The sequence below is a fragment of the Hippoglossus stenolepis genome, chromosome 12 (assembly GCF_022539355.2).
Source record: "Hippoglossus stenolepis isolate QCI-W04-F060 chromosome 12, HSTE1.2, whole genome shotgun sequence".
Taxonomy (NCBI): Eukaryota; Metazoa; Chordata; class Actinopteri; order Pleuronectiformes; family Pleuronectidae; genus Hippoglossus; species Hippoglossus stenolepis.
The window spans coordinates 20,398,847-20,421,574 of record NC_061494.1 but is presented as its reverse complement, the minus strand read 5'-3'; the positions used below and the strand labels follow the sequence as shown (position 1 = coordinate 20,421,574).

At 43.0% G+C, this 22,728-nt stretch overlaps 1 protein-coding gene across 1 annotated transcript in view; it reads right to left on the bottom strand.

The window, feature by feature from the left end:
* LOC118119438 (spectrin beta chain, non-erythrocytic 1) overlaps window positions 1-22,250 on the bottom strand; it is a 77,243-nt gene extending 54,993 nt beyond the window's left edge. Inside the window, exon 1 of the mRNA XM_035173433.2 lies at window positions 22,120-22,250. The gene's annotated coding sequence lies outside the window, so the exon portion shown is untranslated. The remainder of the gene's footprint in view (window positions 1-22,119) is intronic.
* Between the last annotated feature and the right edge of the window lie 478 nt (window positions 22,251-22,728).

The following is a 22,728-nucleotide window of genomic DNA, read 5'->3' as shown; positions in this document are numbered from 1 at the left end:
TTAGTCGTCTTCACAGTTTAACATTTCGAGTATCAATTGTTCACCATGGCAACAAAAAGCTGCCATGCACTGATATGTGTGGGTTTCAAACTCCTACGCAACTCTCCAGTAACTACAGCAGCCCCTTCACTGCAGAGACGCAGAGACACACACACACACAATTTTACAGTTTAACCATAAACTTTATGATAAATAAAAATGAATTAAAAGAAAACATTAATAAAACCAAATATACTAGACTTGAATTAAGGAAATTACTATTCTGTGATTTAATGGAAAACAAACTTGTGAGAAAAACAACTGTTGCTTTGCAGACGAGTTAACAGAAAATTACACACCAACAATTTGGATTTTGCAAAGATATATTATGTCAAACATTCAGTGACTCCAGTGAAGATCTTTAGATTTGAGACTATTCAAAAAATAAACTGGAGGTGACGTTGTTGCGAAGGATAATCTAGAAAACAGATGCCTCATCTTCCGATCATTTGTCCAGAGTCGATATTATTTCTGGCTGCACACGTACAGGAAGCAGTTTGACGTTCAGTGTCTTGCTCGAGCACACGATGACATTTGGGCCTGATGAGCTGAGATTTGAACCATCAACCAAACCCTACGATTAATGAGTCTAACATCTGCTGCACCTTCCTCGGATTTAAATAGAACATAAAAACACACACAACTCGGTTCAAGGCCACCTCCACCTCCAGTGTTTTCTTTAACATGCACACACACAAAGGTGAGTATATTTAGGACATGTGTGTGTGTGTGTGTGTGTGTGTGTGTGTGTGTGTGTGTGTGTGTGTGTGTGTGTGTGTGTGTGTGTGTGTGTGTGTGTGTGTGTGTGTGTGTGTGTGTGTGTGTAGCGCTATGTAGGCCACACAGATTCATGTAGGGCAGCAGCAGTTATCTGACCCGACACCATCAAACTCAAACAGCATCAAACACGACGGCGACAGCAGGAAGGAGCCGAGTCCACCGCCGGCACAGTCCCAGCACAGGTCTGAGGACAGGACGTACAGGAAGAAAGAGAAGGAGCAGGAACAGAATCTGTGGCTCCTCATGTCGCAGTGCAGATATTGGGTTTTTAACACTGACCCAAAAACACACGTCAGTGAAGTGTGATGATATAAATTTTCTTGTTCATAAGTGATTGCTTGTGCATGAAAACACAGTAAGTGATACATCAGTGTGATAAGAACGACCTGAAATGACAGAAACCATCTTTGACAAACATCTAATTAACGTCTACTTTTGATTTTCTTTTTGTCCATGTCCCACCTGCTAACATGGAGGAGGAGGGTTTATGACCTATACTGTAGCCAGCCACCAGAGGGCAATCGACACGATTTGGCTTCACTTTTGGAGAGTCGTCCATCTTTATTTAAAGTCTGTGCTACAAACAATTATACTTAACATTGATAAAATCTGAGCTGCTAAAAACAAGGATGCGAGCGATGAGTTGAGATGATAACCAGGAGACGTCAGTTTGTAAAAACTGTCTAACCTGTAATCTGAACAGTATCCAGCAGGTGACGCAGGTATTTGACTTCCTGTTGAATCGTCCGTGTTCCGACAGCCATTATTAAAATAACAGAGAACAGACGTGTTATTGTCGTCCTGCGTCACTTTTATTATGACAAAGTGACACATTAACATCGTCTGTGGGCGAATCATTGAGTTCACTCTCTTCCTGTGTAATTACAACATCTTTTATTCTGCTCACTTCAGCTGACGGCGCTTTGTTCTGCTTAAAGCTTCACTGCTGTAAAACCAGAGACCACTTTTATTTTATCGATGATTAGTTGTTCAGTTTCTGAAAATAATAAAACCTGTTAAATCTCTTTGACAGGAAACATTAAAGATACATGTTGTAAATCTAAAACATCCTGTGACGGTGTTATTACGTCTCAGCATCAACACGAGAAGGTCAACTGCTAACATGGTTTGTGGTTTCCATGGTTGCTCTATCGATCAATAAGCCAATGGACCGAACACACACACACACACACACGCACACAAACAGCTCTTCTCGGCTTTCAATGTCGTTTTCAAATGTTGCGTGAAAATTTACGGCATAACGGCTATCAAAAAAACAATCCAAAGTATCTCTATCATCCCCTGGTGGCTGGCTGCAGTAAAGTTTACAAACCCCACCTCCTCCTCCATGTTAGCAGATAGGACATGGACCAAAGTGAAAAATCTAAGTAAATGTTAAATAAATGTTTGTCAAAGATGGTTTCTGTTATTTTAGGTAGTTCTCATCACATAGATGTTGGTGTGTTCATGTCTCTCATGATGGAGAGCCGAGACTGACGTCTGATTGGTCTAGTGCATGTATGGGCGGGACCTCCTTTTCTGCAGCAGACGTAATAAATAAATGCAGGTTGCGTGTTTTTGTGTAATTTCAGTTCTTCATCATCTCTGAGTGTCGCAGCATTAAAACTGAAATCTCCTCCGTCCTTCACTCTGAGGACAAACAGTGACGCACAACCTGGAAACACAATCCACCGCTGCCTCGTCCCAACCTACAGACGACCAGAGGGACGAGGCAGCGCTCAGGCCTGCACCACTAATCAATGACGAGAGTCGATAATGACACAGAAATAAAATCCTGATCCAGAATCCCAGCTCTCAAGTTACTACATAAAATCTGATCTTACAGGATGATGATTGACGACAGGAAGGATGTGACATATTCGCATCTGTGTGGTTGTTGAGTTCAATATGATAAAGTTGTGTAACTTATCAGTGCCTGAAGCAAAAGACAAATGTCACAACCGTGACATGTATAGATTCAGTTTGACTCTGAGTTTAATCTTAGAGAGTCATCACAGTCTCAAGCTGCTCCCACAGAGCTCTGGTCATCCTTCTATTCAAAGTTTATTAATATTGAACTTATCATTGCACCAAATTCAACACTGATCTTCACTGGACCCAGAACAACACACATGACACGTGTGAAGAAGATGAGATGAACGGTTCTTCAGACAGATTTCTGGATTTAGCAGAAAGATCGATGGGTATGATGTGTGAGAATTTTATCCAATTTGACAGATTTGTTATTTTGCTAATTGATTCTTGACCACAATCTAATCAGATTCTCCTCGAGTCCAATTGAAAGTTTGTGCCGAATATAAAGAAAGAGGTTCTTCAGATATCTTATTTAAAAGAGAGTGATGGACAAAGAAAGAACAAAACGCTTCATGTCATCTGCACTGAGGCATAAAAACTCACTGTGTCCACGGCAACAATCAGAATGACACTGTGGCTCAAGAGTTTAATTCTCCTCCAGATAATAAAACCAAAGTTCAGTGACTCTGCTGATCATAGATCAGTGTGGACACCTGTGTCGAGCGTGCATGAGAATCTTCATCAACACCCACACGCTCGCTGTGAATCCTCCGGTCTCTGTGCACGCGTCAGATCAGCCGGACATGAAACAGACTCAGCAGCTGGAAGGTTAAAGTTCATTTAACGTCCAGTTCGACTGATTCAGACGTTTGTTTTCACACATAAAACTCCTGACAAAGATCAGTGAAAGTGAGCGAGCAGCTCATGACTGGATTCAGACCTTAAACTGGATCCATGCCGTCAGTTTCCGGGGGCCTCTCTGCTCCGTCATGTGAGAGAGCGCCCAACACACACACACACACACATCCACACACATCCACACCCACACACACACACACACACACACAACAAAAGAGCGAGGGAATAAAAGGCTGAAAGCAGAGGAATGTGTCAGCAGTCGGAGGAGATGAGATCACACATCCAGAACTGGCCGAAATAAAAGGGCGTGCGAGTACACCAGTGAATGCAGAGAGAGAGAGAGAGAGAGAGAGAGAAAGATAGACAGAAAGTGACAATGGAAAAAAACACACCACTGACTGATTCCACCCGATAAGAGAACGATCAGTATCTGATCATCAGGAACAAAACCACAGTTTACACACTGAGTTCAGTTTAATTAAAACCAGGTGCAAATGTAAAACTCTGGATCATGTGACATTAGTCAGATAATAAAGTCCAGATGTCACATGACAACCAGATGAAGACAAGAGACGATCAAACAGTCGTTTTCTGTGACAGTGAAACGATCTCACACACCACTGTACGTGACTATTTACTGCTGTGTGTGTGTGTGTGTGTGTGTGTGTGTGTGTGTGTGTGTGTGTGTGTGTGTGTGTGTGTGTGTGTGTGTGTGTGTGTGTGTGTGTGTGTGTGTGTGTGTGTGTGTGTGTGTGTAGACAGACGCAGCCCTCATTGACCTCTGACCCTGACTCTGGGAAGTCTCGCCCTAATGAAGCATTCTGGGAAATGTTAGTTAACCGTGGTCTCACTTACACTTGGATTGTGTAACAGACGTCACTGATTAAAATGTTTAGAGGACGACTCGCATGGACATTTTGGGACTGAGGCCATTACCAATATAAGGGAGTAAAATATTTCAGATATTATTATTAATATCATTATTATATTATTGTTGTATTTGGACGCTTATGACAAAAAAGTAATTGAGGTTTGATATTTTACAGTTTAACCACAAACGTTATCATAAATAACTAAAAATAAGAAAACACAAATGCAACCAAAATACTTTTTATGTTAAATTAACATTATTGCAGATCTTTTCTGTTAATTCTGTAAAGTAAAAAGTTTTATATCAGAAAACATAAAAGACAAAATGTTTTTTATTTAAGTGTAAGATTTATTTTTTTGACCAGATCTGAACGGAGCTGCTCAAACAAACCGAAGTGAATTCTCAGCTCCTCAGAGCAGCTGAGCTGATGAGGGCGGCGGCTTCTCACCATCAATAAGTCATGTGGTCACATTTGCTCACTCAGGCAGGTTGTTTTTCTTCAGAGACTCTGAGACAAAGGAACCAGACTCACAGACACAGAAACACAAGAAATGACAGAACACAACTCGACAGAAGCTGCTGCTTCAAATACAAACTGAGACTGAGGAGGTTCCCTCCATTAGTGAAATGAAATATTTCAAGAGAGCTGAATGTTATTAAATTTTAATAATAAAATCAGACACGCAATTATTGTATTATAATGGGATAAACAAATCTTTGACTCGCCACCACCTTCGTCTTCGCCCGCAGATTTAACTGATGAATAAAACAGCGCAGGTAGCTAACTGTCAGAATTTATAGTCACAGGGAGGGAGTTAAAGATTCCAGAAAGCTTTCTGATTGGACGGAGAAAGAGTAAACGTGTTTGCCAGGAAGAGAAAAGACAGATTTAGATGTAAAAACATCAGGATGCTGGTTTTATAACAAGAGAAATGAAGCGTTAACACAGGATTCCACCTGGAACATGTATGATTCATGCCGTGGGGCCTTTAAAAGGGTCAAAGGTCAAACAATGGAAATCATCACTGACACATGGAAATACTAAATGTTTCCGCCTCATCAACTGCTTCATGACTTCATGCTTATCATCTAAATTAAACCTGAAAAATATTTGTTTGTGAACTTAAATAATTAATAAATCAGCATTTGACTAAAGTTCTGCTGTGATCCTTCACATGTTTCCTGTAGTTTTCTACACGCGTGTTGTTTTGTAAGTGACATTAACGAGTCGTACTCTATTGATTCAACACAGCTCGTTACATGTGAGCGCTGCAGAGTTGTGGTGCGTTCAGAGTCGCAGAGCGTGTCGAGTATTTTTGTGAATCCATATTTGATAACTTCACCATGAATAAATCATCTGTTCATGTTAGTGTGCTCACGTGTGTGTGTGTATGATGCATTGTCACTAACACACACACACTCTTTACTTAAGTCCACCTAACTGTTCCTTTACATTTACAGACACACAAACCAATATATGATCTATAGTGTAAATACAGCTCTGGAGGCACTTAGCAGCACACACGCAGACATACAGACCCACACACACGGAGCACTCAGGACCCTCATTGATAATTAATAGATGGTATTGCAGCTACATGCTTAACAGTATATTACGTGTGTGTGTGTGTGTGTCTCCGCCCTCCATTAGTAACAGTCGAGGACACACGGCATCCTTTGTTCAACCGGGAAATAAAGATGTCAGCATTGCATCAGCACGAGAACACAGACACACACTCCGTTAGCTTATGGCAGCCCATAAAACCCAGTGATGGCTTCCACTCCTGTCTCATAACATTGCAGTGCGTTTGATGTAACTCAGGACACACACACACACACACACACACACACACACACACACACACACACACACACACACACACACACACACACACACACACACACACACACACACACACACACACACACACACACACACACACACACACACACACACACACAGAAAGAGAGAATGAAAATGTTGTGTAACAGTTTCCAGCAGCAGCTTCTTTCTCACTCTGTCTGAAATCACTACTGAACTATGTACATATTATTCTACTACACGTGGAATTACTGAGATATTAATATTCAAATATCATATTGGCCAAGATATATTGAAGACACGGTTTGTCTGGATGTTAATATTTGGAAACTGGGCGCGTAAGAGTTGATCTGACAGCTCAACGCTGGGGATTTGAAGTCGATCCTCATCAGTAAAATCACCGAACTGAACCTTTACCAACTTGTCTCAAAATCCCCAAACAGTGACAGACGCTGACAGTCGGGAGCTCGTTATAATCTCAGTAATCATCCGACACAGTGATCCTCCATGTCTGTGAGACTCGTCTAGAAACACATGATCTGACGAGATTAAAAACAAACTGTGTCAGAAACAGAGATTTTTACAGTGAGACGCTGCAGCTTTGACCCACGTCTACAAAACCACTAATAAAATAATAATAAAATCCACCACAAATAAGTTCACGTGAGGGGCGTTACTAAGATGGCGGCCGAGTGGTAAGACCTGCGTATGATGACATTACTGAGAATCTGTGGAATCCTTAAACATTTACTTTTATCTGATCGTTGCATCATGTGAGGAAACATCCGAAGAATTCAGTTTCCTCACGTAAACACTGATAACCAGACGTGTTGGCGTGTTGAACCTCGGCCTGACACTCGTTTGTTGAGCGTGTTCCTCTCACACTCAACAAACGAGTGTGAGCGCTACAGAGGAAATCTGTTCCTGCCACAGGCCGTTACGTTTCATGTCACTGGTCGACCCGGAGTCATCGTCCCAAATCCTGGATCATTTAGAGAAACGAAGGGGAACAAGACGATCCAGAATTTAAACTTTAAAGCGTCTCCTCCTCTCCCTCTGTCTCTGTCTCCCCCCTCGTTCCCAGTACAAACTCTCCCACTGCTTTCCTGCCATTATGCAGCTGAAGCCAAAAACAGCCTCCCTGCCTGGCTGCTCCCTCCTGTTCAAACAAACAGCCTCTCCGCCCTCCGCACAGCAGATGAAGGAGACCAGGACACTGTTTGCAGCCCGCTGGCTTTTATTTAGCAGAAAATGCAGATGAACAAACTTTGAAGGGTTTAAGTGGAAATCTCCGGGATCTTTATTTGGAAAAGTTTATTTGTTCTAATAAAGTCACAGCTTGCAACAGATCGAGGAAGAATTCTAAGACGAGCCGTGTTCAAATATCTGGGTTTTACATTAAGTCCATGAGGAAAAAATGTAGGAAATATTTTCCCCAGCACGGCTTCTGGTGCATTTTATTGTTTTCACCTGTCTGTGTGTGAATATATACTAAATAACCCTAAAATGCCTGAATGGACAGCAAACTTGGTGTGATTATGACTCAGGCGTTTATGTCCACATGATTAACTTCTAAAGGTAATTGGTCAAAGGTCAACAACAATCTCCTGCTGCTTCTTCACAGGAGAAACACTAACTCCACAAAATGTCTAGACACTATTTTACACAGTTCAGGCCTGAAAAGCGTCTATAGAGTCACAAAGTATTATAATACATTATAAATTACGTCATCTTTATGAAAGCGTATTACAATATAATAACACACGGCTTATGCAGGACGTGTGCAGGGTGTGCCTTGCCCCTCTGACGCATTTCTTAATGTAATTCTCATAAATACTCTTATATAAAAGTGGTGACATCATCATTCGAAATGTCTCCTCATCCAGGATTTGTTTCCTGACTTTCTGCACTTTAGTTCGACAAATTCACCTCCGAGATTAAAGCTGAGTCACATCTGCATTTCAGCCGAGTTAACTTCCAACATCACAGAGCTAATTTCCCTGCGAGCGTTAAACTCTAAATGCCGACACACACACCAGTCGAGTGCAGCAGCCAAATGACTCGAGGACAAATGTGATATTCTCAGATAAACAGCACAGTTATTCCCTCATATCCATTTGTAAATGGCCACAGTGTCTGAGCAAGCAGACAGATGGGCTGATTGTCAGTCCAGACGCCTGGGAACATTCGACACCGACAACAACACATTGCCGCAGCGAAGGCCGAGAACCGCACAACCAGACTCTGAGTCAATCTGCATATAATAGAGATGAGAATAGAGAAGAGAGAAAGAGAGAGAGAGAGAGAGAGAGAGAGAGAGAGAGAGAGAGAGAGAGAGAGAGAGAGAGAGAGAGAGAGAGAGATGAGGAGAGAAAGAACCTTTTCTATCCTCTCATTACCGTCTGTTTCCAGTGGATTTGTGACCTTCACACACAAAGACACAGATTAACACGAAAACCTGAACTTTTCATGAACCATAGACTCATCTGGAAAATCCAAGTTAAAGACCACATGTCTGAGATTCTGTCTGTTTGCTGTTGTTGTGATGATACATTCAGATCCTGATACGACACCATTTGAATGATTCCATATGTATCAGAGTTTTAAGTACATGTTGACCTTGATAAAAGGAAAATGTGGAAACAATCAGATGTAGATAAATTAGCAGCTAAGCAGAAAATATGATGTTAAATATTCACTGGAAATCACTGAGTGGGCGGCAGCTGTGAACACACAACCTTACAAGAGACGGACATTTTGTTGCAGAGGAAGAGTTTGAGGTGAATGGTGAAGAGGAGGAAGAAGCTCCACTGGGAACGGATAACCTCCTTTTTTACTCTGCTTATCAGGACGAGAACATTATCTCAGTATCACTCTGACCTGACACTGAACAGAGCTTAACCAGAGACCACCCAAACCAGAACAGTCCAGTATCAATGTGTAAAAGAGATGCAGGTGGAGAACAAATGGTGGCGGATTGATGGAACTACAGAGAAAGTTGATGAGAAAAGAAAAGGATGAAGCACGTGAGCAGAAGAGAAGATGGAGTGAAGGAATGTGAGGAAGTGATCAGACGTGTAAAGAGGAACGAAGCACTCGAGATAAACGTCTGAGGTCAAGAGGACTCTTCAGAAATCTTTCTGATCCGGCCGTCTCTCAGAGGAGACGAGTGTTTACTGGACTGACTCAGTGTGTTTACCGTCATTCTAAAGAAACTTATCTTTAAACTTCCCTGTGCTCTTAAACAGACAGAGACACGGTGCATAAAGAACCAACCTAACAGAACTTCGGTCTGTTAGGTTGGTTCTTTATGCACATATAGACAATTTTTATAGTTTTGCAGAATTACATTTAATGTTCATGTTGGTTCATGTTAACTCTGAAGATAATTATTTAATCAAAGTAATTCTGGAGTTTTTTAAGTATGTCTGAGACGTAAAGCAAGTGAAAACACACCGAGGAGAACCTGTGACACAGAAATCCGGTTTTCAGACATGAACTGAAGTTCTGAACTGTTCTGGAGGTTCTGTGTGTGAGAACAAACGTCTGAGTCAGTGTCTCTGGACATTTTCTGGGACTTTTCCTGCAGCCTCCTAGTAAAATGTCTGGAAAATGTCAGAGTGAGCGAGTGGACGTGTTGATGAGGTTTCTAACACGTGACGGACGTGAAACTGGAAGAACACAAATATCTCAGGATGAAGAAGAGGAGCCGTACACGAGAAGACGAAGACGCCAACTTGGAGCGATGAGGAGGTCCCAGAGCTTTTGGTGATGAGGGCTGACGCCGGTGTGGATGAGCTGTAAACAACAACACTGATCTTTCCACAGCAGAATTTATACGTCATGTCCTGCCTTCCTGCTGCTCCACAGGCTCCGCCTCGCCTGAATGTTCCACACATGTTCCTGTTGTTGTGAACGAGTCGGACCCGGAACAATCTGCTGCTGCTGCTTCACAGGAGAAACACTAACTACAGGAAATGTCCGGTAAACTGTGTGTGGACTTCAAATCTGTAAAATGTCCAGAATTTGACGTAAATATGCCGCCATTAATCCAGTGAGAGAGGAGGACAGAGGCCACTGCTGCTTTACAGAGCAGTAAAGTGTGTGTGTGTGTACGTGTGTGTGCTCTCTCTCTGGAGACTGGGTCTGTGGAGGAACTGCTTGTTCCCAAACTCTCTGATAGAAGCAGGACGGATCACCGAGGCGGAGGGAGGAGTGTTTGGTTGAGCGCCAAGAAAGAAGAGAGAGAGAGAGAGAGAGAGAGAGAGAGAGAGAGAGAGAGAGAGAGAAACAGAGGGAGGCAGGGGGGATGAAGGAGAAAAAAAGGGGGAGATTCATGTTTGAAAAAGCTTCATCCCTGATCGTCCTCTCGTCTTCCCACCCTTTTTATCCTCCTCTAATCTTAAACCTTCTCCTCCCTCGTTCTCCCACTTCTTTTCCTTCCTCCTTTAATTTGCCTCCCTGTGCTCCACCCTTATTTCTCCCCTTCACTCTCTCGACATCCTTTCTTACAAGTCCTTCTCTCTGCATTCCACTCGTCCTTCTCCATCCTCTTTCAAAACAACCATTTCCTTCCTCTCTTCTCTGTCGTCCTTTCACACCCTTTCTTCCTCCAACTCCACCTGGCAGACCTCAGTCATGGTTTCTGAGTGACCACACACCACACACACACACACACACACACACACACACACACACACACACACACACACACACACACACACACACACACACACACACACACACACACACACACACACACACACACACACACACACACACACACACACAAACAGACACTCACACACTCCCTCTCTGGCACACACACCCTTCAGATGACCGACTGCACAGCCCTGCAGACTTTAACTCTCTGTTACCAAACTACAGTCACGTTACCAAAGACACCGACCTCTGACCTTTCCCTGCCGTGACATCACTAGTTTTTAATCTTGATAAACATTAGGGATGTGGCGTTTTGAAATGTACATCGGCTTCTGACCTTGAACTTTCCTGAGAAGTGACAAAGTCTCTCAGAATTCAGCTCTTTCTTATCTCAGAGTTACGCAGATACACCAGCTAATTGTAGATAAATCGTATCGATGTGTACGTCAGTTTATTTGCTCGAGATGAATTTGTTTATACAAGTATAAACAAATTCATCTCGAGCAAATAAACCGACGTACACATCGATACGATGCTTATAGTTCTGGTCGAGTGTTGCAGTGGAAACGATTTTTCAGACCATCTCACCTGGGAGCCACTCATAAACTTTCCTAATCTAAAATCCATAGTTAACTATCTGAATAGTTTTGCTCTCAAGGTTTCTGGTGCAGGAGACAGTAATGATCCCTTCAGTAAATGCTTTGTTGGACAGTTTCCTGTTTGGGGGAATCAACTTGTGGAAGTTTTTACTCAGCATGAACCACACAGATTTAACTGTTTTCATCTGTCAGAGTTATTTCGTGACTGAGCTGATGTTCGTCGTTGTATTTATTGTTTGTGAGAAAATGAACAATGGTAACAAACTTAATCCCACAAACAACTCTCTGAATGCATAAAATGTAACTAGTTTAATTAACAATCAACAATCAATAACTGCTGGAAGTAGTGAAGGTCATTATTCAGCAAAATAATAAGCAGATTAATCTTTGGTGAAAATAATAATTTAAGCCCAGCGAGCTGTAGAAAATGGGATTTAGTTTCTATTGTCAACTCTGCATTAATACAAATAACCTTGTTGTTTTTGTTTGAAAAGAAAAACCTGAAAATCTAGAAAAAGATTTTCACTGTGAAACGGAACAAACGCTGAGTTTCTGTTCAACACTGCAGCGCCAACAGCTTCAGTCCAAAAATACCACGACTGTCACAAACATATACACACACACACACACACAGAAACACACACTGCACGCAAACACAGCTCTTCACAGTCCAGATTGGAGGGTCGGCTGTGTCGTCATGGCGATCCATCCCATCATCTCAACCTGGCCAGCTGCCAAACACTTTCTCTCTCTCTCTCTCCAGCTCACAATCCTGCCAGGCTCATGTTGCAGTGCATTGTGGGATGTCAGATCTAATCTATTCAACAGGACGTGTGTGCGCGCGTCTCTGTGTGTGACCTCAGTATTAAAACATGATCAAACACATTCCTGAACAGGTTCAGGTCCGAGCGTTCACCTGTCGCACTGACTCACCTGTCTGCCCCGTGCAGGGGGTGAGCACACAAGCACACAATGGGTAATGTAGTATTTGTTTGGAGATTCAAAGCAGACTCTGAACATGTTTGGAGCTGCAACTATTTGTCAATGAATTAAAATTACATAATAAAAAAAAATGCACAAAAATATTAATCGTTTCTTCCTAATTTACTTACATAAAGAAGATAAACTTATTAAAAGTCAGTGAGAATCTCAGTGAACCTTAGAGCTGATTGTTTTCTGTTGCAGTCGATCAAATGAAACATGAATTTTAAAATCTCTGTCTATCGTCTTTACCGAGAGAAACTTTTATCTCCTGAAAACAATGAGAGGGGAGGAAACGAGGAAGAGCAACAGGTTCAGACTGAACATGAAGTGGAACAGATCTGTTCTGCTCTTCATCATCCGCCACGTCGCTGAGTTACTGTCACGGTCAAGGACACGTAGCCCCTCCCCCCCCTCCACGACCAATGTCAGCAAACCCATTTCCCAAGATGCCAAGTGTGTCAGGGGGTATTTGTGTGTTAGACTACGCTGGTGTAAAGCTCCTTAATATTACCCTGCACACACATGTGCGCACACACTCGCAATGTAATGCATGAGGTCATCAGGGTTGAGTTACAGCTCTGCCCTGGAGAGGAGAGGGTGGAGGGCGATGATGTAACCCTCACTATCGTCATAGCAACGCAGTAAAGAAGCAGCTGAAGTCACCGCTGCTGAAAATGAGATCTGAAATTTTCCAGGAATCCTCGTCTGTGATGAAAAAAAAATAAATAAAGTGTTGAAGCCGAGTTGTGCACAGAGACGTTTAATCTACAGTCTGAGGAAATCACGACAAGCGGAAAGTATCTCAGCGCTGGACGTGCACGTCCTCACAAATCAATGCAAGATGTAATAACAGCCGTGGTCGTCTGTCAGGAGGCGACGTTAAGATCAGCAGCAGAACAAATCACGACAGCGACGGAGAAGCTGCTTCATGGGAAGTTACAGAGAACTGAAATCCACAGTCAGCTGCGAGGACAGTGAAAGAGACTGAGAGCAAAGAGGAAGTCACTGTGAATGTTTTCAATTTAAGATATAATTTAATTATATGGATTGAATATAAAAGATAATATTGATACAGAGGCGTCGTTAAAACTGCAGAAACATGTTGAGACACAGTGGAAACCAACAAACAGCTGTAACTGTAAATATAAATGGAGAACTGACACTAGAGATGCTTTGGTACAAATTTTCCTTCTTAACGCTGATTCTGAAACCTGCACTTTGTAAATCAGCCGATCAGAGTATTGATCCTACACCAGTGATCGAAAAATAAGAACTTATATAAGGTGTTCTAACAGCCGTTTGCTCTGGAGAACTCATTAGATTGTTAGTGTTGTAACTGACATCACAGTTCCACCCTCTTCATACACTACAGGTCACTCGAGGGGCTTTTCCAGGATGAAATATTGACGTTAGTTTGCTCTGGCGAACGCTACACGACCAGAAATCACTTCTTCTTCACTGTTCCAGAAGCAGAACAGAGCCACTGCTGTGAAGAAAAAGAGGTGGAAAAGAAGATTTTTGTTTCATCTTGGGGAAACTAAAACACTAAGAAGACTTGGTATCAGATACGTTGGCCAAACACAGATTCATGAACTCACCGATGCCTGACCTGGCATCCTAATCTGCATCCAGGGCATTTCTGAAGCTGGTATCTGAATCTAGAAGCCAAATCTTCTCTATCGCCCCCTGGCTGCGGTATAGGTTATAAACCCTGCCTCGTCCATGTTAGCAGATTGGACATGAAAGTAGACGTTAAATAAATGTTTGTCAAAGATGGTTTCTGTCATTTCAGGTAGTTCTTATCACCCAAGTGTTTTAATGTTTCTGAAAACGGGCTGATACGTCATGATTGACAGCTGAGACTGGCTCCTGATTGGTCTAGAGCGTGAATGGGTGGAACCTCGATACCACAGCTTCACTCCTCCGATCACTGCTGCAGACTCTGACTGCAAATGACGTCATCGACACAAGATGGCGGACCCTGGTCACTACAGTAACAATGCTGCTCCTCTAGACTTCACCGTAAATCATGTATTTAAACGTTCCTTGTGGCCAGAATAAGTTTTAAATTGAACTTGGTGAACTAGAAGCAGCGACACATAAAGTCACAGACAGTTTAGGGATTTTGTCGTGGTGCAGTGTGGACGCAGCAGAACAGACAGTTTACAGAGCCACAGTCCAGAGGCAGCGTTCCAGTTTCATCTAATCACTCATTTCCTCTCTCTCTGGATGTCGACTCCACCCTCGCTTCTACAGCAACGCCCCAGGGAGTGCACACGATATATATACACAGATATTCAGACACACACACACACGCACAGTAAAAGTCCCCATGCATGAGCGTCACCATCGATTGAACCCCGACAAAATCTATTTTGTGTGTTTTGTCCTTTGAACCCCACAACTGCAAATTTCCCATGATGCCATGCAGCTTGGGTGGGACTTTACTGTTAAAGCTCCTCCCCTGAACTGTAAATTGGGATTTTAACAGACTTTCCATTTCAGGATACACCACCACACACACCACAGATGGTTGTGTGTACTCTGACCACATCTGGAGGCCTCAGTCTGAACATTTCATTTATCAGGAATGTGAGCGTAATGTGTGTGTGTGTGTGTGTCAGAGAGAGAAACGCCTTTGGCTAGAGTGAAATCAAATTAAATGGAGTCCTGCTGAAGGTCAACCCAGAGAGAGAGTGTGTGTGTGTGTGTGTGTGTGTGTGTGTCCCATCTGACAATTTGAAGTAAACATGTGTGGATAATGTCACATTATCTCAGTTCATCACACAGAAAAATTAAGTGATTGGATGCGACATGAATTCAGCCGTTAACACTGTTTCACTCACAGAGGAACTTGTTCACACCTCGTTTGTTTCAGACCTTCAGACTTTTCAGTTTAGTCTGAACCTAAATATCAGGTGTGAAAGGTTCCTCAGACCAGAAGACGTGTTCTGGGTCCGGATCAGACTGAACCATGGTTCGGTTCGTTTGCAGAGTGAAAACACTTTTCTGGATAGTTTGGACCAATCACAGGAAGTAGAGACAATAGAAGAAGAAAAAGAAGAGGAAGCAGCTGCAGTCTTCACCTCCGACGATATGTTTGAAACAAGGACATTTGGTGCATTTGAACTAGTGTGGAATACTGTGGAGTACTGTAATACTGTGGGGTACTGTAATACTGTGGAGTACTGTAATACTGTGGAGTACTGCGCCTGAAGGTGATGATGCTAGAAGTAATACCATCATGATGTTACCATGGCAACCAAATGAAGCGCTTCATTCTTTCCTCCATTCAAACAGAAAGAACAACTGACAACACTCCCACGTCAAATGCCGTCTACAAACCAATCAGAGTCAAGTGCAGGTCGACGCAGCCCACGTAGGTGATGACGACAGGACGTACGTATGTCAGACAAAATTATTAAGTCCCTAAATTACAATGTGAAACTAAAACTAACCAGATGAAATGAAACTCTGGAACAAACACATGAAGCAAAAAAGAAAAAATCTGATGGTTTGATTAAATCTCAACAGATCATGATACTGTTATTTTCTTCTGCAGCAGCCGGAGGAGTGATTTGATTTCCTCAGTAAACTGCGTCTTCTCCGTCATTTAACCTTTAACCTCCGCGGCTCTGTCTCTGCTCTGTCTCTGCTCCGTCTCTTTCCGCTGCCTCGTGAGACGTCTGTGAAAACAATTAGGCAGCGGCTCAGACTGCAGGTGATCTGGAGAGTGTTGTCGTCTGACAGGGACCAGACGATAAAGACAAACTCTCCTTCACAGTCAGATGAGCCACGATGTTTAACTCTTACAGATCCAGTTCTCTCCTCACATCACATCACATCTAATCTGAGCAGAGCCTTGTTGGAAACGTGTTGGAAGAAATCCTTCTGAAGCAAATTATCACAGCGTTTTCATAAACACAGCTCACATATTTCATTCATGAGATATCACAGGTGTGTTTCTGCAGCTTGAACCTTATCTGATGAAACACACGAGCGTCAGTGAAGAAATAAAAGATGTGAGTTATTCCCCAGCTGCTTTGAACCCATCACAGACGATTTGTGTATGAACAGAAGAAAAACAGATGAAGAGCGAGAGATAAAGTTTCATGAGTGTTTGACCCCTGATGAGGTCAAGCCCGTTTAACTCGCCGTGACCCGGCTATGCGCGCGCAGCACACACACACACACACACACACACACACACACACACACACACACACACACACACACACACACACACACACACACACACACACACACACACACACACACACACACACACACACACACACACACACACACACACACACACACACACACACACACACACACACACACACACACACACACACACACGTTGTCGGGTGAAAAACTATCTCCAATAAACGTCTTATTGTCAAAAATGTCCCAAATTAATTCCTGGATCCGACCCCTTGCTCCAGATTAGCACCCACATCCTTCCACTAAGGGTTGATCCATCCAGTAGTTTGTGTTTAACCTTGTTAACTAACAAACATGAATAAACAGAACCTCCATGGTGGAGGGAATTCAACCAGAGGTCGACCTCCGTCCTCAGCAGAGTGTTTATTTACTGGTTTTCACTAAGAAAGAGCAACATGTCCACATGTTTTTCTGGTGACAGACCTCAGCCACCATTTTACCAAGTTTGAAAATAGGTTCCCTCCCCTTCATCCGCTACATAGACAAGATGGCGACCGTTCCAATGTTAAACTCTCAAATTAGTAACAGTTCTCAGCCTACATCCACACTAACACCATTTCATTTTCAAATCAAAACAACCTCCATTTTATCTCCATATCAGAAACAACCTCCGTCCACAATAACACACGTCACATGACCTTTCACGTAAACTGGTCATGTGATGTAAACAGGAAGTAGATTGTCTCCTCTGCAGTTGGTTGCTTAGTTAAAGAAAAGTCTCAGTTTCTGTTCGTCCAGACTAAAACACAACCTGGAGTTTTCAAACTAAAACCAGACCAGCAGCGATAACAAGTCTCTGGATACCCGACCCACTTGTGTAACCGGGTTCGGACGAATATTTTTAAACGATTTTCTGGTTTGAGTCGAGTTTGGTTACAGCACGTTCCTGTCATCAGGGAAACAGAACAGCCGTCGGGTTTGGGCTCAGTTCGTTTTTCTTTTAGGCTCGAATGGGTTCGGACAGAAAACTGCGACTTGATCCGTCCTCTAGTCTGAATGTACGAGAACTGACACGATCAAAAGCTGCAGAGAAAGACATTTAGTGACCCTTTTATTCTCACTCTTCTGTCTGCAGCAACGACAACTGATGCGTTTTGTTGAGGTGATGGTCGAATTCAACTCTCCTCTATATTTAGCTGAAGCTCTCCTCCTCCCCCCTCGCTCCTTCCCACCCTCCCCTCTGTCGCACTGTTCCACTTCCTGTCTGCTGGACATTTTCCAGAACATTCCTCCCTCCCTCCTCTTCTTCTTCTTCACCCTGTCCAGGGAGGATGGTTCAGCTGGTGTGTTTCAGTCCTGTCCTCCTCACTCCTCTCACCTTCACCTCCTGGACACTCACTCCTCCTCATCCTCCTTTCAGTCTTCAACCCTCTGAACAGACAGTTTTGCTCAGAGTAATTTTAAAAATGCACAAATTATCCAGTCTCTGTTTACATTTCCTGCATTTTTGTCTCAGTTGTATTTTAAATCTAATTATCTTTGAAGGATGTCGCTTCTCCTCATCCCTCCTTCCCAAATCTTCCTGTTTCCTCTCTTTCACCTCCTTCCCCCTCTATCTGCACCTCCTCCCTTCATCCATCACCCTCTCCCTCGCCTCCCCTCTGATCCTCTGGGCCTCGGGATGAAGTTTTCCCCTCCTTCTCAGTATAATCTCTTCAAGCCTGAGAGATGGAGTAGGGAGGAGGAGTAAACTGGGCCATCGCCTTCACAGTAAAACACCTAGTTTTCAGTTGACATTATTTTACTTTGAAAAGAGGCTTTTGGAGAGAGATGCTTCCATCTTTTCTTATGAGACAATCGAAGGAAAGAGGAAGCAAAGGAACACAACAAAAGTGATGAAAAAGAGAGGGAGGGTGGATGAAAGGAGTTTGAGGAGATGAGGAGTTAAAGAGGGCAGAGAAACAGAAGAGGAAAAGAACACGAGGAGGAAGGAGTGAAATATTAAAGTAAGAGGGAGAAGGTGAGGAGAGGGGACTGCGGAGGAAGGAAGTGATGAAGGTGTGAGGGAAGGAGGTAGAGTCTGCAGTCGAAGAGGAGGAGGAGACGACTGGCCTCGTTTTCTACTCACCTCTCTGCTCTTAAAGGGACATTTCACCAAATCACACCTTTCTAACTTCTCAAGTTTTATAATTTCACTACATTTCCCAGAGTTCTGTCAAGAATGCGAGCAGTTTGACAAAGACGGTAAAGTGAGAGCTGCCTTTACCAGGAGAGAAGTTTACCACAGACTTACTTTTACTTTATAGACACACAAAAGGAAAGAAACACTGAAAATCATGAGATCCAGAGAAGCTTGAAGGAAAAGTGAAGCTGTTTAATGTAATCGTTTAATTCATTCAATGTCTAAAACAATAAATGGGGATGAGAATAATCCTGATTCCATTCAAATACCAAAGTTTCATTAGACAGAGACAAAATATGAATATTTATATAAATCCCTTAAAGTTGTTCAATGTAAAATATCATCTAAACACTTCGGTGAGTGTGACCTTTGACCTCATGACCACAGTTTAAAACTGGAGTCAAAGAAAAATGGAGTCAAAGATAATGAACCTGAACATTTTTGATGCTACAAACTATAAACTGTAAATAAAGATCTTTGGACGACACATCTCCTCCTGCAGACTTAACTTTTTGTCTTTACAGAGCAGGTTATTTTAAACTCTACTCTAAAATGCATGTGCAGGTTTTAAGACTTTATCCTCCAGTGTTTCTGTGAGAATATGTTATGTAATCTTTTTTTCCTCCTCTCCCGCAGAGCGCTGAGAAATAAAATACCAGGAGCAGTTTAATATTAGCCTGGTATTAAGACGATGAAGCCGAAAGCTCAGGACTGTGCACGTTATCTGAGACGCTGCAGCAGAGCCGATGATTTACAGCTCGTATCTCGCGCTGCGTCACACCAGCCAGGCTGAGCCAAGCTGCATCATCATCATCACCACCAGCGCTGCCACCTCCGCCACCAGAGAAGAGAAAATAATGCACCGCATTCATGTTTTCTGCAACAAGCATCAATTCACTTAAAACGTCCCTGCAGGTGATTTATGAGCAAAACACCCGAACCTGCTGACGGGGGAAGACTAAACATCTGGAGATGAACTGAGTGAACGGACGTGATCTGATCATTTTATTTATCATCAGTTTGTAAACGCCAGCTTCAGAGGGAACAACATGTAAAACCACCAGCTCTTGAAAACTCCTTGATCAGATGGATTGTAAAGATGCTGCGTTCAGTATTTGGTGTTTCTGCAGATTTAAACCACATTTCCCATAAAGACAACGACTTCCTGTCCCGTTCTCACATGCTCCGCCTCTTTTTTAAAGGCCTGTAAACAACAAACTGCAGATCTGCGTTTTTGACCACGTAACCAAACGTCTTGAGGAAACGTATGCAGGGAAAATACGGGTCCCTCCTTGTGCCAAAAAGGAAAAAGTCACAGACACAAATACAGACCAGGATCGTGCAGACTCCAGGACACGTTAGCAGCAACAAGCAAGAGATGGGCTGACCAAACAGTCTGGGCCAAGATGCATTGTGGGTAATGAAGGCAGCAGGTTTCGACATCAAAGAAGAATATATGGAATAAAAATAATGATATGTAATATAATATACATCCCTGTTGCTATGGTAACACCTGTCATCCTTTCCATTTTCCAATTCTTTAGAGCTTCCTGAAACTTCATCGACAACTCATGTCGTAGAGCAACAAGCCCAAATCTGCAAATCTGCAAAGTCCTTGAAGTTACTACGTTTTTCTCTTTTGTGTTTGTTTGATGCTTGAATTCAAATCTTATTGATGTGAAAAAAATCTGGTTAAGATTGTGATTCTGCAAAACTGCAGAGATTTGAAATCTGTTGCAGTTTTTCCACACAGCAGATTAATTATGAAGGTTTATTCAACTGCAACGAGACAATTTAAAAGTTAAATATATGATTTCTGGTGGACCTTCACCCCCCCCCACACCTCTTCTTCCTCCACCAGTGTCCTTGAGTCTGAATCCCTGACCTTTGACCTCCCTGTGGGGGCAGGGTGTGAAATCCAACTTTTCTTACTAAGCAAAATAAAACCCATGATGTTTATCATGTTTATCATCAAAGTTACATCAGTGATACACAGAGTTAGATTCAAAAAGGTTGAAACTTTATGGAAGACGGTTTGTTTAACGACAGCTGGAGCCACAGGACAACAACTCGACACCTTCATGTGACATTTTAAAGGCTCCGTCAACAAGTTGCCAAATGTTTCCCAGTTACTGCATCAAAGAAAAGAAGGGATGGGTGGGGGAGGACGACAAGAGAGAGGGGGAGGTGGTGATAAGGAGAAAAAGTGAGGTGATAAAGAGGATAATGAAGATATGTAGAGAAGGAGGAGGAGAAAGAAGATAAATCAGGGAGGAAGGGATGAGAAAAAGAAAACAGGAGGAAAAGGGAGACGAAATGGAGAGAGCGAGGAAGGAGGAGGAGGAGGAGGAGAGAAAGCAGCAGCCCAGCCTGGATCTGATTACATAATTGCTCGACGGGATTTCAAACTGGGTCTGCGCAAAAAAAAAGGGCTGAAAGCTGCAGCGTTACGCACAAACCTGCTGATTTTACAGTCGCACAACAAGAGCAGGGAAATGTGCCTCATCACTGCAGAGGAGGTCCAACTCCCACTGAGCAGAGGTTTCACCAAACTACGAGAAACCACAGACAGAGAGATGAGATCAGGGCAAAATAATTCAAGTGTCAGGAGGACAGAAGCTCTGAGGAATATTCTGGTGTTTCTGCTCCAGGCTGAGGTCGTTAGAGGAGACTACACAAACATCTACACAAACATCCACACTATCATCTACACACAAACATCCACACAAACATATACGCATCTACACAAACATATATACAAATATCTACTCAAACCTCCACATAAACATCCACACAAACATATACACATCCACTCAAACATCTACACAAACATCCACATAAACATCTACACAAATATCAACACTATCATCATCATCATCATCATAGTCTCCATCAGGGAGGAGATCCCTCAAACACTGACTCCATCAAAACAACAGCAGCTCTGGCGCACTGAAACAATCACACACACACACACACACATACACACAGACTCACACTGAAACACACACTCAGTTCAACAACACGATGGAGAGGGAGAGCGGGGTGAAGCACACAGACGCAGCCGACAGAGGAGCTCTCTGTCCGGGCTTCTCTCTGCGCCCAGAGCCGCTGCAGCACCAGAACCTCCACCCTGTGGTCCGCAGAGAAAAACCCGGGATATCAGCCTCTAACCCGGGATATCAGCCTCTAACCCGGGACATCGGCAGGATGTGGATGCTTCGCAACCCGCGGACACAATCAAACAAATCCGTGCACACGCTTGACTGAAAACCAAACGGCCCGGCTCGGCTCAGCTCGGTTCGGCTGAGCTCGGATCGGCTCGGACCGGGTTCACACTCACCTCGAGGCCGACAGAAGTGCAGCGGGGTCCCGCTCGGAGTGAAGGACGGTGACCGTGCAGCTCGAGGAGAAAACACGGAGCAGAGGATCTTCAAATCAACCGACCTCCTCCTCCTCCTCTTCATCACCCCGCCCTGCGAGGCTGGACACACCGGGGCGCTCCATTCAGACACCGGCAGCAGCGAGGGGGGGGCGGTGCTACAGCATGACACAAATCTTACACATAGACAAAAACACTCTCTCACTCACACACACACACACACACACACACACACACACACACACACACACACGATGAGTAGACATATAAAAAATATTATTATACTAATAAATGCTCAAACTCATGATTTTAATGCAAAATTACTGATTAAAGTATCAAATCTTCACGTCGAAGACATTATGATTACTATTATTTGTATTGAATAATTACATTAAACACTTTTATGTCGATGATCAATTTATTAGTTAATCAACAAACTATTTCATTAATACATAAACAGTATTTTATGTGTAAAACCACCAATATAAACTAAAGTGGTTTATGATTTATGAATTTAGCTACAGGAGCCTGTGAGGTCAAACTGAGAACTGTGTAGAAAAAATACATATT